We start from the raw sequence: 13,503 nt of genomic DNA on the forward strand, positions 1-13,503 counted from the left end.
GAAAGTAATGCGTCATTTGTTGGACAAAAAACACCTAAAGCTACTCTATACTTCTTACATTAAGTCGAACATCGAATATTGTTGTCTCCTGTTCACTGCCTGCCCTATGTATCTGTTAGCACCAATTATTAAACTACAAAAACAAGCCATTAGAATAATTGAAAATCTACCAAGCAGAGCTCACACAGCTGAATTCTTTAAATCTAATGGCATACTTCCATTCAACCTATTAATTGAATTCAATGTTTGTAAATTCATGCACGCCTATAAATTAGGCATTTTTCCTAAAATCTTTGAAAATACTTGGAACTTTGTTCAAGATAGACATACGTATGGCACAAGGAACAGGAACAACTTTGCTTACGAACCGGGCACCAATAGAAACTTTCTCCTGCACGCCCCTCTTAACTCTTTTCCAACTATCTTTAACAACCTTCCACTTGAAATTAAATTAATTGATAATAAAAATATTTTTAAGAAAAAATGTTTTACTTATTACCTAAACAAAATTGAGTTTTAATTAAAATGCAAACACTTTTCTTTCTTTTTACTCAACATTTGTTTTGCTAATACTAAAAATCTCTGTTCTTTTTGAATTTTTTTCTTTTTATTGCTTAAACTAAGTTTCTATCCGTACTCCTTATTTTTAGCCCTCGACTTTCTGTAAGCATTAAACTTCTTTGTTAAAATTCAATAAAACAGCATTTCCTTAACCTCAAATCACAACGAATAGGTTCCGTAGGAACCGACACACATACCCAAGTATAGAGTAGCTTGGCATAGTTTGTTTTTTATCCATTTTATCGTTTTTACATTTTACATTTCAACCTTAGTTTATTTCTTTTATAGTATTTTTTATCCAGCAGCTAACAAATCACGCAACCTCTATCTATCTAATAAAAATAACAAAGTTTTTGTTGAATTTTGGCCGAAAATTTATTTATTTATTTAAATTTTGATATCGAAATTTATTATAATGACTATCGCAGACTGGTTAAGCTCTTGTACAGAGGGCATAGCCATCTAGGAGTCGTAGTCGCTGGAGTCGCCGGCGACGCCGTCGGGTTCCTGATGGAGCAGCTCCTCTAGGATGTCCTGCTGGACTGTGACCAAGCGGTCCATTGCGGCGATGGCGTCCATGTTGGCTTGGAAGGACCGGGCTAACGTGGGCAGTGCTGCTATTAAACGCACGACTAACCCATAGTTCCCATACATCATGCGGAGGACCTCCTCATCGATGGCATCGTTGCGGAACCTCCTCCACATCAACATGTCGCCCTCGTACACGACGCCATTCAACCTGCGCTTGACCATAAACCAGAGGTCTAAACAGCGCCTGTCTACCCCCGGAAATGGGAGTAGATCAGGCACTGCCGCGAGATTCAACAGCTGCTGGACGCCGTGTACGGGTTCAGGATCATCTACTTCGTCGCTTGTGTCGAGCATGGCGACGAGCTCCTGCACCTGAGCATGGAGGGGAACATTTTCCTCACCTCCAGCCTCCTCCGGATTTTCCGGCGCTCCTCCTGGTATAGCACCTTGGCCTTGTCCTACTTCTTCTTCTTGATCTGACATCTTGGAAACAATTAAATCTTGACCTAACCTACCCCATATTTATACCCCCTTTGTGTTTTAACACCATACATTATGCAATCCTTAATTTAATTTATTAATTAGTAATATACTTTCCCCACTTCCGTTTCCCGCGTATTTTCCCCTATGCTTCACAACCAATTGTTTCCCTCCCGCCCTTTTTCTTTATTCTTCTGTGCTATACCAGGAAACCACTCTTCCCCCCACCCCCTTTTTTCCCCCACCTCCTACCTATACCAAACATTAAGCGCCGCTCCGTCTGTCTGGTAGGTAGCCACGGCCGTGAACAAACCATTCACCACGCCCCATTTTCTCCCCTTCGTTTTTTCCCCCCCCCCTCCTCCCCCATACCTTTTCAATTCCCTGATTTTCCTCCCATATTTAAATAGTCTCTTACTTCACCAATTTATACTTTTTATCTTTATTTTTTTTTTGATGCTAATGCAATATTATTACTAGGCTTGACCCATAGCAACATATTAACAGACATCCTATTGCTTTATATACATCTTTTAAACAATATTAATGAAAGTTCATAGCAAGATATCTAGGATTTATTAATTAAAACAAAATTGATGAATTTGTGGTACATTTTAAAATTAAATTAAATTTTTCCAATTTTTAACGGTACTATTTCTCACAAAACAAATTTTTTCTTTTTTAAATAGCCATATCAGACATATCTTGTAAACGATTCTGCAGTTTTTTTCTGTTGATTATTTGTTGATTTTTTGTGAATGTTTTGGATATTTTAGCGGATATCTTGTATATGAAGTCGTAGAGAACTTGACCATAACTAGTCTTGACCAGTAATGGCCACTTTCTGGAGCTAAAGTTGGAGACAAGCCCCCTCTTGAGCAGTTATCTGCTGAGCAATTTCACCCAATTTATTTTCATGATACTCCATGTCTTTGTTGGGGTTATACAGAGTGAGTGCCAACTCGGTTTCAAGATAACCTTGCTGGTATAGTAGACGGGCTACCTCACGACGCACTTCCTCGCTGACATTGTCACCATTAACTATATTGAGAAGTCGTTGATATGTTATTGTCAATCGATTGCGTAGCGGCTGCCACATTTGTTGGTATTCTTCCTCTCCGAACATTTTCGTGCCTAAACAACAGTAGGATTAAAACTCCACTAAAAGCTAAGCTATGACCAAAATTGAGCGCGCGACAGCACGCCACAGTTTTTTTTAATCTTACCATGACCCACTTTCACTCTTCCCTTTTAAAAAGGGTGAGATTAATGTAAACATTTTTTGAGCACAAACCACTCTCCCCTCACCTCCCCTCTCCCACCCCCCCCCCCTTTTTTTTTTTTTTTTCTTTTTCCCACTACATATTGATGCCCCATACACAGCTTTGCTGTGACTAGTTCTCAAAACATAAAAATCAGATTCCGGAGGAATCGAACATTACACATTTAGGGACACACTCCCATTACCTCAAAATACCAAAATCAGATTCCGTAGGAATCGCATATGACCTATATTTTTTTGTACATTAGTGGATTATTATATCCCTTCTCAAGAAATAAAAATCAGATTCCGTAGGAATCGAAACCAATCATTACACCTTGTTCACTTAGGTACCTAAATACGTTATATAGGTACGGTTTATTATCTACAAGACACATCATTAGAGTATCTTATTGTATTTATTTATTGGATTGGACCAGCGTTGTCGTGATATTTATCGTTACCCTGTAATCATTGGTGTGGAGATGTCCTTAGACACGGACAAAACTCCACTCTGTAATGAGAATAATTTGTTACAAAGGAAACTGTCTAGGTAAAGCTGAAAAAGGATCACAACGGGAATAGCGACTTCTTTTGAAGGTTTTGGTTCCTTAATTGTTCCGAATTTATGCTTGGAGAAGTTGCAACTGATAGTAGGAGGATGTCTGAAATACACAGCAAGATATTGTATTTTATTATCATTATTGTTAGGATTATTGTTAAGATTATTTATTTGCACATATAACATTGTATCGGCTTGGCAAGCGTCAAAGTACACCAGTGGCTCCACAACCCTTAAAGGGTTATGCCAACTATCTGGTACAATGTTGCATGGAATTTTTCTTGTAAAATGTTATCTGTATCCTATTCGAACTGGCTTGGCAACTAGGAGGAGACGAAGTTCGGCCAATTCCATGCTAGGTACTTAATAATAGTTATTATGTAAATTGTTCTCAAACCAGCATCAAACATAACAAACCAGAATAATCAAACCAATCAAAGCATAGTAACTTAATGTATGATATATATTTAATAAAATATGTTGTACCTTTGAGGAAAATAAATCTTATCTTATCTTATCTTATCTTAGAATTGTCCTATCGATTTCAAACTTATCGTGGTGATTCGTGTAGTAGTTAGGTACGATTTATTAAGCGTAGCAACTCTATAATCATTACCAGAATGTCCGTACGTCCATTTTTAACAACAAATTTTTATGTGATCTAATTATCCGTTAGATCTGATTTTTGGTATACTGATTTTTAGGACAACAAAGTACAATATTATAAGCAAAGCAACTCTATAATCAAGTTCTTTTAAATAAAGTATGTCCATAAACATTATCCTGTATCAAGCAGTTTTTCAACAAATTTACTTACAATTTTGCTTTGACTCTTATACTTTTATATTCTGATTATTCAGTTCTGACACTATACAAGTGTTAATGTCCGTTTGTCCTACCGTTTCAGTGCTTCGCTTTTATGGATGTTATTTTTTATAATTCTATGACAGTTACACATTTTTCGGCAATTTAATTAATAATACATGAATACTTTATTTGGTATTTCCAATTCCAGACAGGAAGGACTCATTAGACTGAAAGTTATATCACTGTGGGCTACAATTGAATCAAGACAAAAGTAAGTGCCGAGCCCTGGGACCTATGTAGGGTGAAAATATACATAAATCCTTGATGATTCCATGTGGAGACAAAATATTTTAGCGGGGTCTTTTGGTTTTTTTTCAATTTAAAGTTCTAAAAAAAAATTGAAAAAAATATGAAAATCTTGAATAAAAAACAAACAAAAATTGATTTGTAATATTTTATTTTATTTAAAGATACAAACAACTTATATAAATACTATAAGCTTTAAAAAAATCACAATTTTCAAATTTAGACTTTCAATATAAAGATTTATAGAAAAAACCTAACAACAAATTCTAACATATTTCTGATCAACATAGCAATAAAACGTCTTTTGCAAAATCTTTATCATCAAAAATAAATAGCACTCACTAAAGACTTTTTTTCGTTTAAACTTATACTTTTCACATTATTTAACTTTAAAGATTGATTTTTTTAAAAAGAAAGGTTGCGTGATTTTTTTATTCATAATTAATTGCCTAATTTTGAGATTCAGATAAAAAACTTTACTACTTTATATTAATGGATAATCTTCTAGCAGCGGCTACGCCTCTAGAGGCATATGAGGCCCATGGGTTGGGGGGGAAGTCGAACCCCCCTTCCAATTAAAGTTTTTTTTAATGAATAAGTCAAAAACATTTATTTTGGAGAGTTAATTCTCTTGGGATAGTGGTGGTACCCTTTCCTAAAATAGTTATAAACCTTACCAGGACATATGAAAAGCTACCATGTAAAGGAGAACCATAGTTCACAAAGACTTACATAGAACCTGTTACTTTATTATAAAGATACATATATACACAGAAACTCTACAATCAGAGTATGTCTGTTTGTTCATCCGTCTGTATAAAAACAATACAGAATATATCTATTTTGCTATAGCGGATACGCCCTTAGAGGCCTTTAGGGGCACTTAAGAGGTGAAGAAGGGGTTGAATTCAACAACTATATTTTTATTTTAGGCTTAAAAAGAAAAAGTTTTTTTGTGTGTTGTGGTCCTTTTTTAAGGGGCGATTTCTCTTCTCTTTCTCAAAAAAAGTTATAAACCTTCCAAGGACCAATGAGAAGCTACATAGTAAAGTAAAAAAGAACCATATCAGTTCTTAAGCATCAGAAAGATGGACAAACAGACATCAATCTATTTTGTATCATAAATAGTGCTTTAAAGCAGGGAGAGAAATATCATCTGGAAAAAAAAAAATTTTCCTATCGTTTAAAAGTTATATCCCTGTATAAAAAAAGATAGGATGTCCGTGTGTTTTTTCTGTCTGTGCCTGAAGTTCTTGCTAACCGCTGGACCAATTTGGTTCTTCTTTTAGACTGATATAGGATCAACATATTAAGGAGTAGTTTAGTGTCTATTAATCCTTATATAAAAGTAACAGTTTCTGTGTCTGTCTGTTTGTGTGTGTGTGTGTGTGTGTGAGGGTGTCTGTCGGTACCGAAGATTCTTTGTAACCGCTTAACTGATATAGTTCTTCTTGGTTCAATTTTTTCATGGTCCTGAGAAGTTTTGAGTTTAGAAAAAATTAGTTCCTACCCAACATTTAAAAACAACTTTTTCTTTTACATACTAAAACTGAAAGTAGGGGAGGGGTCAACTTCCCCCCACTTATCAAGGGCCCCTAGATGCCTCTAGGGGCAAAACCGCTAGTGATAAAATAATTCTTATCTTGAATTATGATTAAATTGTTCTTTTTCCATTTAATAAAATATCATTGTAATTATCAACCTCAAAGAATATCCAGAATTAGGTAATTCGATTTAACAAGGGAAAAAGACAACATCTATAATTAGTGAAGCTCTTAAGTTTAAAAGAATACAAATAAAGAAAATAGCAAGTGAAACATACAGATACAAAAATATATTAATCAGAGCGAGATGGGACAATGGGCTGTTTATTAGACTAGTCCCCATAGTTTAATATAGGAATTTGTTATTCGTTGGCTTAACTACTTAAGGGACCTGTTGCGATTTTTGTTTGGTTGGATTATTAAATTAAGTGCCCAACATTTCAACCATTAACTGAAACATACAGAAGGGTTATTCATGTATCATATTTGGGAATGTAAATCAATTTAGCGGTCATTGTCTTATCTCTTTAGATCCCTGAATAGTAATTAACAATGTTCAATGGTTCTTTTTTTTCTATGTAGCTTCTCATTGGTTCTTGGAAGGTTTATAACTTATTTTGGGAGGGTACCTCCACCATCCTAGGAGAAATACACCCCTAAAAAAGGACCCCATTTCACACACAAAAAATAACTTTTTCTTTTTAAGTCTAAAATAAAAATCTAGTTGTAGAATTCAACCACTTCTTCCCCTCTCAAGTGCCCTTAAAGGCCTCTAGGGGCGTAGCCGCTAGTACCAAATAAATATATTCTGTAATGTTTTTATACAGACGGATGAACAAACAGACATACTGTGATTGTAGAGTTTCTGTGTATATATGTATCTTTATAATAAAGTAACACGTTCTATGTGAGTCTTTGTGCACCAAGGGATCTCACTAACCACTGAACCAATATGGTTCTCCTTTACATGGTAGCTTCTTATATGTCCTGGTAAGGTTTATTACTATTTTAGGGAAGGCTACCATCACTATCCTAAGAGAATCAACTCTCCAAAATAAATGTTTTTAACTTTTTCATTAAAAAAAAACTGTAATTGTAAGGGGGGGTTCGTCTTCCTCCCCAACCTAAGGGTCCCTATATGCCTCTAGAGGCGTAGCCGCTGCTAGTAAAGTATCCAATGATATAAAGCAGTAAGGTTTTTTATCTGAATCTCAAAATTAGGCAATTAATTATGAATAAAAAAATCACGCAACCTTTCTTTTTAAAAAAATCAATCTTTAAAGTTAAATAATGTGAAAAGTATAAGTTTAAATGAAAAAAAGTCTTTAGTAAGTGCTATTTATTTTTGATGATAAAGATTTTGCAAAAGACGTTTTATTGCTATGTTGATCAGAAATATGTTAGAATTTGTTGTTAGGTTTTTTCTACAAATCTTTATATTGAAAGTCTAAATTTGAAAATTGTGATTTTTTTAAAGCTTATAGTATTTATATAAGTTGTTTGTATCTTTAAATAAAATAAAATATTACAAATCAATTTTTGTTTGTTTTTTATTCAAGATTTTCATATTTTTTTCAATTTTTTTTTAGAACTTTAAATTGAAAAAAAACCAAAAGACCCCGCTAAAATATTTTGTCTCCACCTAGAATCATCAAGGATTTATGTATATTTTCACCCTACATAGGTCCCAGGGCTCGGCACTTACTTTTGTCTTGATTCAATTGTAGCCCACAGTGATATACGTCACCAAAGTTTTAGACACACATTTTCTCATTCGTTGGCTTTAAAAAGTATGGACGTTTTATTACCTCATTATTTGGCTATTCAAACTATCAACTATTTGTGAAAAAAAAAACATTTTTTTGCCATTTTTCGGTCTATTATAGTTCACTCTATTATTTGTTCCCTAAATATGAGTAAGCATTAGAAACTAATTTATTTTTATAAATCAAATAAAAGTGATATTTGCTATTAGTAGAATTGTTATCTGAACACAGCTTTTATGTAATTCGCAAACTAAAGGATGAATTCGACTAAATCTATCCTAAATACTAACAGGATGTCTGTTTCTATGTACTTAAAGATGTATGCATATCCAGTAAGGTCTCAGAAACGGCTGGACTAATCGTTCCACACTTTTTAGGTAAGGTTTTTATTGGTACAGAGCATCATTTAATGCAAATGGACATGAGGGGAAGGGCCGATACAACTCACCCTACACTTTAACAAATCTTCTTTGTCATAAGTTTCTTCAAATTAATAGAAATTTTGATTTTTAGGAGGGTAAAGTGACGCACTTCAAAGTTTGGAGGGTTTAAACACCCCCCTTTTTCCCCCACCCTTGGACGTTTATCATGTAAATAATTGTTCTTGTCTTCTAAACAAACTAATTATTAAAAGAGGAAAAGATATTGTGTATATAAGACAATATGACATTTAAATTTTCTTTAGAGTAAATCAATAATAAATGTCTTATATTATCCTCTAGCGGCTTCGCCCCTAGCCTCTAGAGGCTTTGTCCCAAGAAGTAATTTTTAAAAAAATATAATAAAAATTTCTGGTGCTGCCAATGTATGTGAAGTAACTGCATAAAAACAATTTTTTTTTTGGGGGGGGGGTTGGGGGTGTCCCACTCCCCAAGAAAATAGCTTAAAACCACCACAGGACCTGTAGGTATATTCCTTGAAGAGTAGAGCCCAATCGGTTAAGCGGTTACTGACAGACATCAAGCTACTTTGTATTATAGATGAAATTTTAAAAATTTATATTTTAGCAAGTTTAAAAGCACACAATTTCCATTTAATAAATACAAATGACCAATGATAGGCCAGTATACTTTGTAATTGACCAATGGTAAATTGGATATTGGCCTATCATGGGACACTTGTATTGTATGACGTAATTTTTTATTTGCAGAATTGAACGCACATAAAAATGATTTTTTTTGGAGGGGGGGGGGGGGGGGGAATTTAAAAATCTGAAATTAAATCATAATTTTGATATTATCAATCGACCTTTATGGTATATGAACTAAAATAAAGAGATATATAAATTAAAGAGAAATCAGTAGTTTTTTGTCATTGAAATTTTGACACCCCTTTATACCAGAATTGTCTTTTTTTCAATTTTTACCTCTATTGGCTCTTTTGCACGCTTCTGATTGAAATACAGAAATATTTAAATTCAAGATTCAAAAACTTTCGAATGCTCACCCTAATTTTAAACAACTGAAATTAAAGCTTTTTTAATAGCTAAAATATAGTTTTTTCTCTAAGAGTGCGAATATTACCAGAGAGAAAGTGTACATTAGGCTGTTTATTAACTAGAACCCAAATTTTTGTGATAACATTGTCTTATTTGTTGGCTAAACAACTTTGGGGACTTTTACTGAATTTTGATTGGTTGGTTCATGATAAGCTGAGTGTCCAAACAATTCAACAATGAATTTTAATCTACATAAGTGGTAATTTTAAGTGTAATTTATTATTTATCGGCCATTGTCTTATCACGAAATATTACCCTTTACCATGTACCTTATTGATTAAAAAGATTGAAAGCAAACCTTCTAAAAACTGAATAATCTGGATATTTACCAGATTTATCTTCAATAATATTAACATGGGATAATAGGATTAATGCATTTTTTTATCCGAGAGAGAGAGAAGACAATGGGCTGTTAATTACACTTGTCCCCAAAGTTTTTCTTATTTGTTAGTTTAACAACTATGGGGCCTTTAGTGAATTTTGATTGTTTGCTTTATTAAGTTGAGTTTTCAAGCCTTTCAACCACTAATCTTACGATACAGAAGGGTTAATTTTGTGTTTCATCATTGGAGATGTACATTAATTTATCGACCATTGTCCTAAGCCTTAAAATCCCTGATTTTTCATCCTCTAAAAATGGATTTATTATTACTTGGATCTTAAAACAGATTTTCATGTTCTCTAATAAAGTTAAACATGTAGCAGGCTAAAATAAAGATCTCCCTTAACCCCCTCAGCTTACTGGATGAATTTTAGGGGAATCTAAATTGAAGACAATTTTTTCCTGTCATAATATCCACGTATATTCTACATCCATTGCTTTAACACAAAATAAAGGAAGATCATATTTGTCGGTAGCAAAGATATTGGCAAAACCAGGGACAACGATTCTGGCAAACAATTATAGGTGAATTTATTACCACCGAACTGTTATTTTTCCCTCATACCAATAGATATTGTATTACTTGCACCAGATTTTCTTGTACTCTAATAAAGGGATACTCACAGCTGGCAAAAACAACGACAAAGAAGAACTATATCAATTCAATGGTTATCGAGATCCTTTACAACAGACACACAAAACACATCCTGTTATTTTTCTGTATTTTGCTTTGTTTTACAAACTGTTTTTCAGAGTGTTAATTAGTCAATGCCGCTCTGGTCTGTGTGTCTATAAAAAAAAAACAGAATTCCAATAATTAATCCATAATAACAGGGTACAAATTAATTATTATTGCAAAATAAATCACGAAAAATGCACTCAATAGAAAAAAATGGTTTTATCCTTTATATATTTATCCGGGGCTGCTTTCAGCCAATTAATTCCAATTAAAATGCCACAAAATTTGATATTTTGTTGGAGTAAAGTTGGAGTAAAACTTGTTTTTTTTTACGTAACTGAGAAAAAAGAAGGGTTTTTTTTTTCTTTTAGAATTGTTTGACAGAATCACATTCCCTTTTCCCTGATATTTATATAGAAAAATACTCTTAAATTTGATTTTAATTTTAGTTTAAGTAAAGGTGAAAAGGTCCCGCTTGAAATAAGTTTTCTTCAAAAATCATAAATTTAGTAAGGGGGAGTCGCTGGCTGAGAATAATAAATATCCACTTAATTAGAACCGTTTTTCAGTCATACTGAAAAATCATGGTTTAATGTTGAATTTTTTTATTTTTATATCCGCGAAAAGCTGTCTATATATGATGCGAGAAATAACTTTTTAACGCTGGTTGAATTGTAGTTTTTTTTTACAGTTATAAGCCAAATAATATAAGCAAAGCCATTTCCAGCTTGCACTCATATTGATGAAGTGATTTAATCATGCTTTTATTTCTATAAATATCTTCTCTACTATAGAACAGAATCAACCTTGTTTTTAATTTTTTTGGTTAAAATGGTGGTTGCACAAAATTTAGAAATAAAGAATCATTCTAAATTAGTGTGTAACATAAAGTGATTTAGCAAAACAATGGCTTTTAACAATTATATCATATCTTATGGCGGGGTTTAGGGAAGTCATAAACCCCGCGGTGGAAAAAGAGGAAAGGGTATTTTTAATTTTAATTTTAAGGGGGTGTTGTCAACCCCCTTCATCAGAACCAATACGTCTGTTGGTATTTATGAGGGCATTTTTTGTTGAGTAGGTAAATTTTTAACGTCTTGCATAATGACACGGCTCAAGCAGAAATTCGAAACTAAACTGAATATGCAGAAAAATAAGGCATAAAAACTAGTGCTACCAATCGACGAATAATTTTGTAGATTATCTTCACTTAATTATTATAAAAGGATGAACAAGTAGAAATATATGTTCAATATCATCTTATTAAAAAGAAACAGAATGTCTGTGTATCTCTCTGTCTTTACAGAAGGTTCTCGCTAACCGCTGAAACGACACAACCTCCGAAGAGAAATCGCCCTTAGAAAAAAATTTTTTCTTTGCAAAACTAAAATTGAAAATGAGGGATGGGGGTCGACCTACTATAAGTGCCCCTAGAGGCCTCTAGGGGGCGAAAATGCCAGTTTAAGTAACAGACGCAAAAAAAAGTTATATAAATGTAGTTTGGTTTTATCATAGATTTATCCAAATGGCTTAAATCTTATTGCAATTTAAGTTAACTATTACTTAAAATAGCAAAAATTAATGATCATCTTTTTACGCCACGTTTGTGTTGTAAAATTAAAGTTCATATTTGATTAATTGATATTTCACAAAAACTTTACTTTCGCTGGTTTATTATTGTTTTTACGACATTTTTTAAAGACGAAGCTTTTCTATAACTTGGGCCAGTACATCCATAACGGTCAGCTCTTTTCGTTACATTATGTATGTTACAATTGTCCTATCGATTTCAAACTTTCTATTATAATTTCTATAACAGTTAGGATAATCAAATCCATAAAATAAAAGTATGTCCTTCTACTGTATCCTGTATTTAAGCAATTTTGCAATCAAATCATGAAAATTCATTGTTTAGACACTCTTCAAGAGTTATTGTTCGTTTGTTTTACCTTCTGTTTTTAGAGCTTCTCTTTTATGGATGTTGTCATCTTTGTTTTTACAACATTTATGGTTTCATTTAATTTTATCTGAATAGCTACTCTTTAACTCACTTTAATTCGCCTGTCTGTATTAAAACAACTTTGTTAGATGTTCCTAGACTTGGGTTTTAATATTTTAAAAGCAAATTTATGAGTATGACAACATAAGTCGATTGTTTAGAGCTAAAGGTGCTTTTTTGCAGAGAGAAAGAGAGAGAGGGAACAATGGGCAGTTTATTAAACTAGTCCCCAAAGCTTTATAATAAAGACAACTTTGGAGACGTTTAGTGAATTTTGATTGGTAGATTCATTAAGATAAATGTCCAAACGTTTCAGCTAATAATTCTAATCTACAGAAGAGAGGATTTTGTGTATCATCATTGGGGATGATTTTTTGGTTTATTAAGTTGAGTGTTCGACCACTAATTTTGTGAATCATCATTGGGGATGTACATCAATTTATCGGCCATATTATCTCATCCCTTTAGATCCCTTGCTTTTCTGACTGGTAAACAATGTACACAAAAAATAGTTGCCAAAAATGTTCCATTAACCGATGATAAATGAAAAGTTCTTACTGCAAATGAATCTCTATGTAAAATTTCGCGGAAAACAAGAATAATTTAGTCCGTTTATTTAGCAAACGCAAATAATAGATAAGAAATGAAGCGGGGAGGGTACGCAACAACTTTCTAAAAAATACCCCGCCCCCCCCCCCCTCCGGGCCTCCCCCCCCCCCAAAAAAAATGTGTCTTACTCTTATTTGATAAGCTGGTAAGGTAGCTATTACCCCCGATTGGCCGGATCCACTTGAGGTTGAGAGCGATGACACTAATAGACTTTCGTGGATGCTTTATTACTTTTGAACGGAAGACACTCGCGTGGCAAGACAGACATATTCCAACCTATAAAGTAGCTGTGCTACAAGAAATGTAATAACACAATAATTATGTTTTTCCCCAAGCCACTCCTACTTTGAAACAATAATTGAGGTATGGAAATTCGCAGACGTAAAAACATCTGCTAATTTTTAAGTCTATTTATGGTAACATTCTTCATAAATGGCTGCTTCCTTGGCCTCTAGGAAAATTAGAATTAAGAAAAACGATGCTAGTTAGGTGCTTCTTATTTCAAAATAAAATAAAGA

The sequence above is a fragment of the Acartia tonsa genome, chromosome 9 (assembly GCF_053477335.1).
Source record: "Acartia tonsa isolate MP-2025a chromosome 9, ASM5347733v1, whole genome shotgun sequence".
Taxonomy (NCBI): Eukaryota; Metazoa; Arthropoda; class Copepoda; order Calanoida; family Acartiidae; genus Acartia; species Acartia tonsa.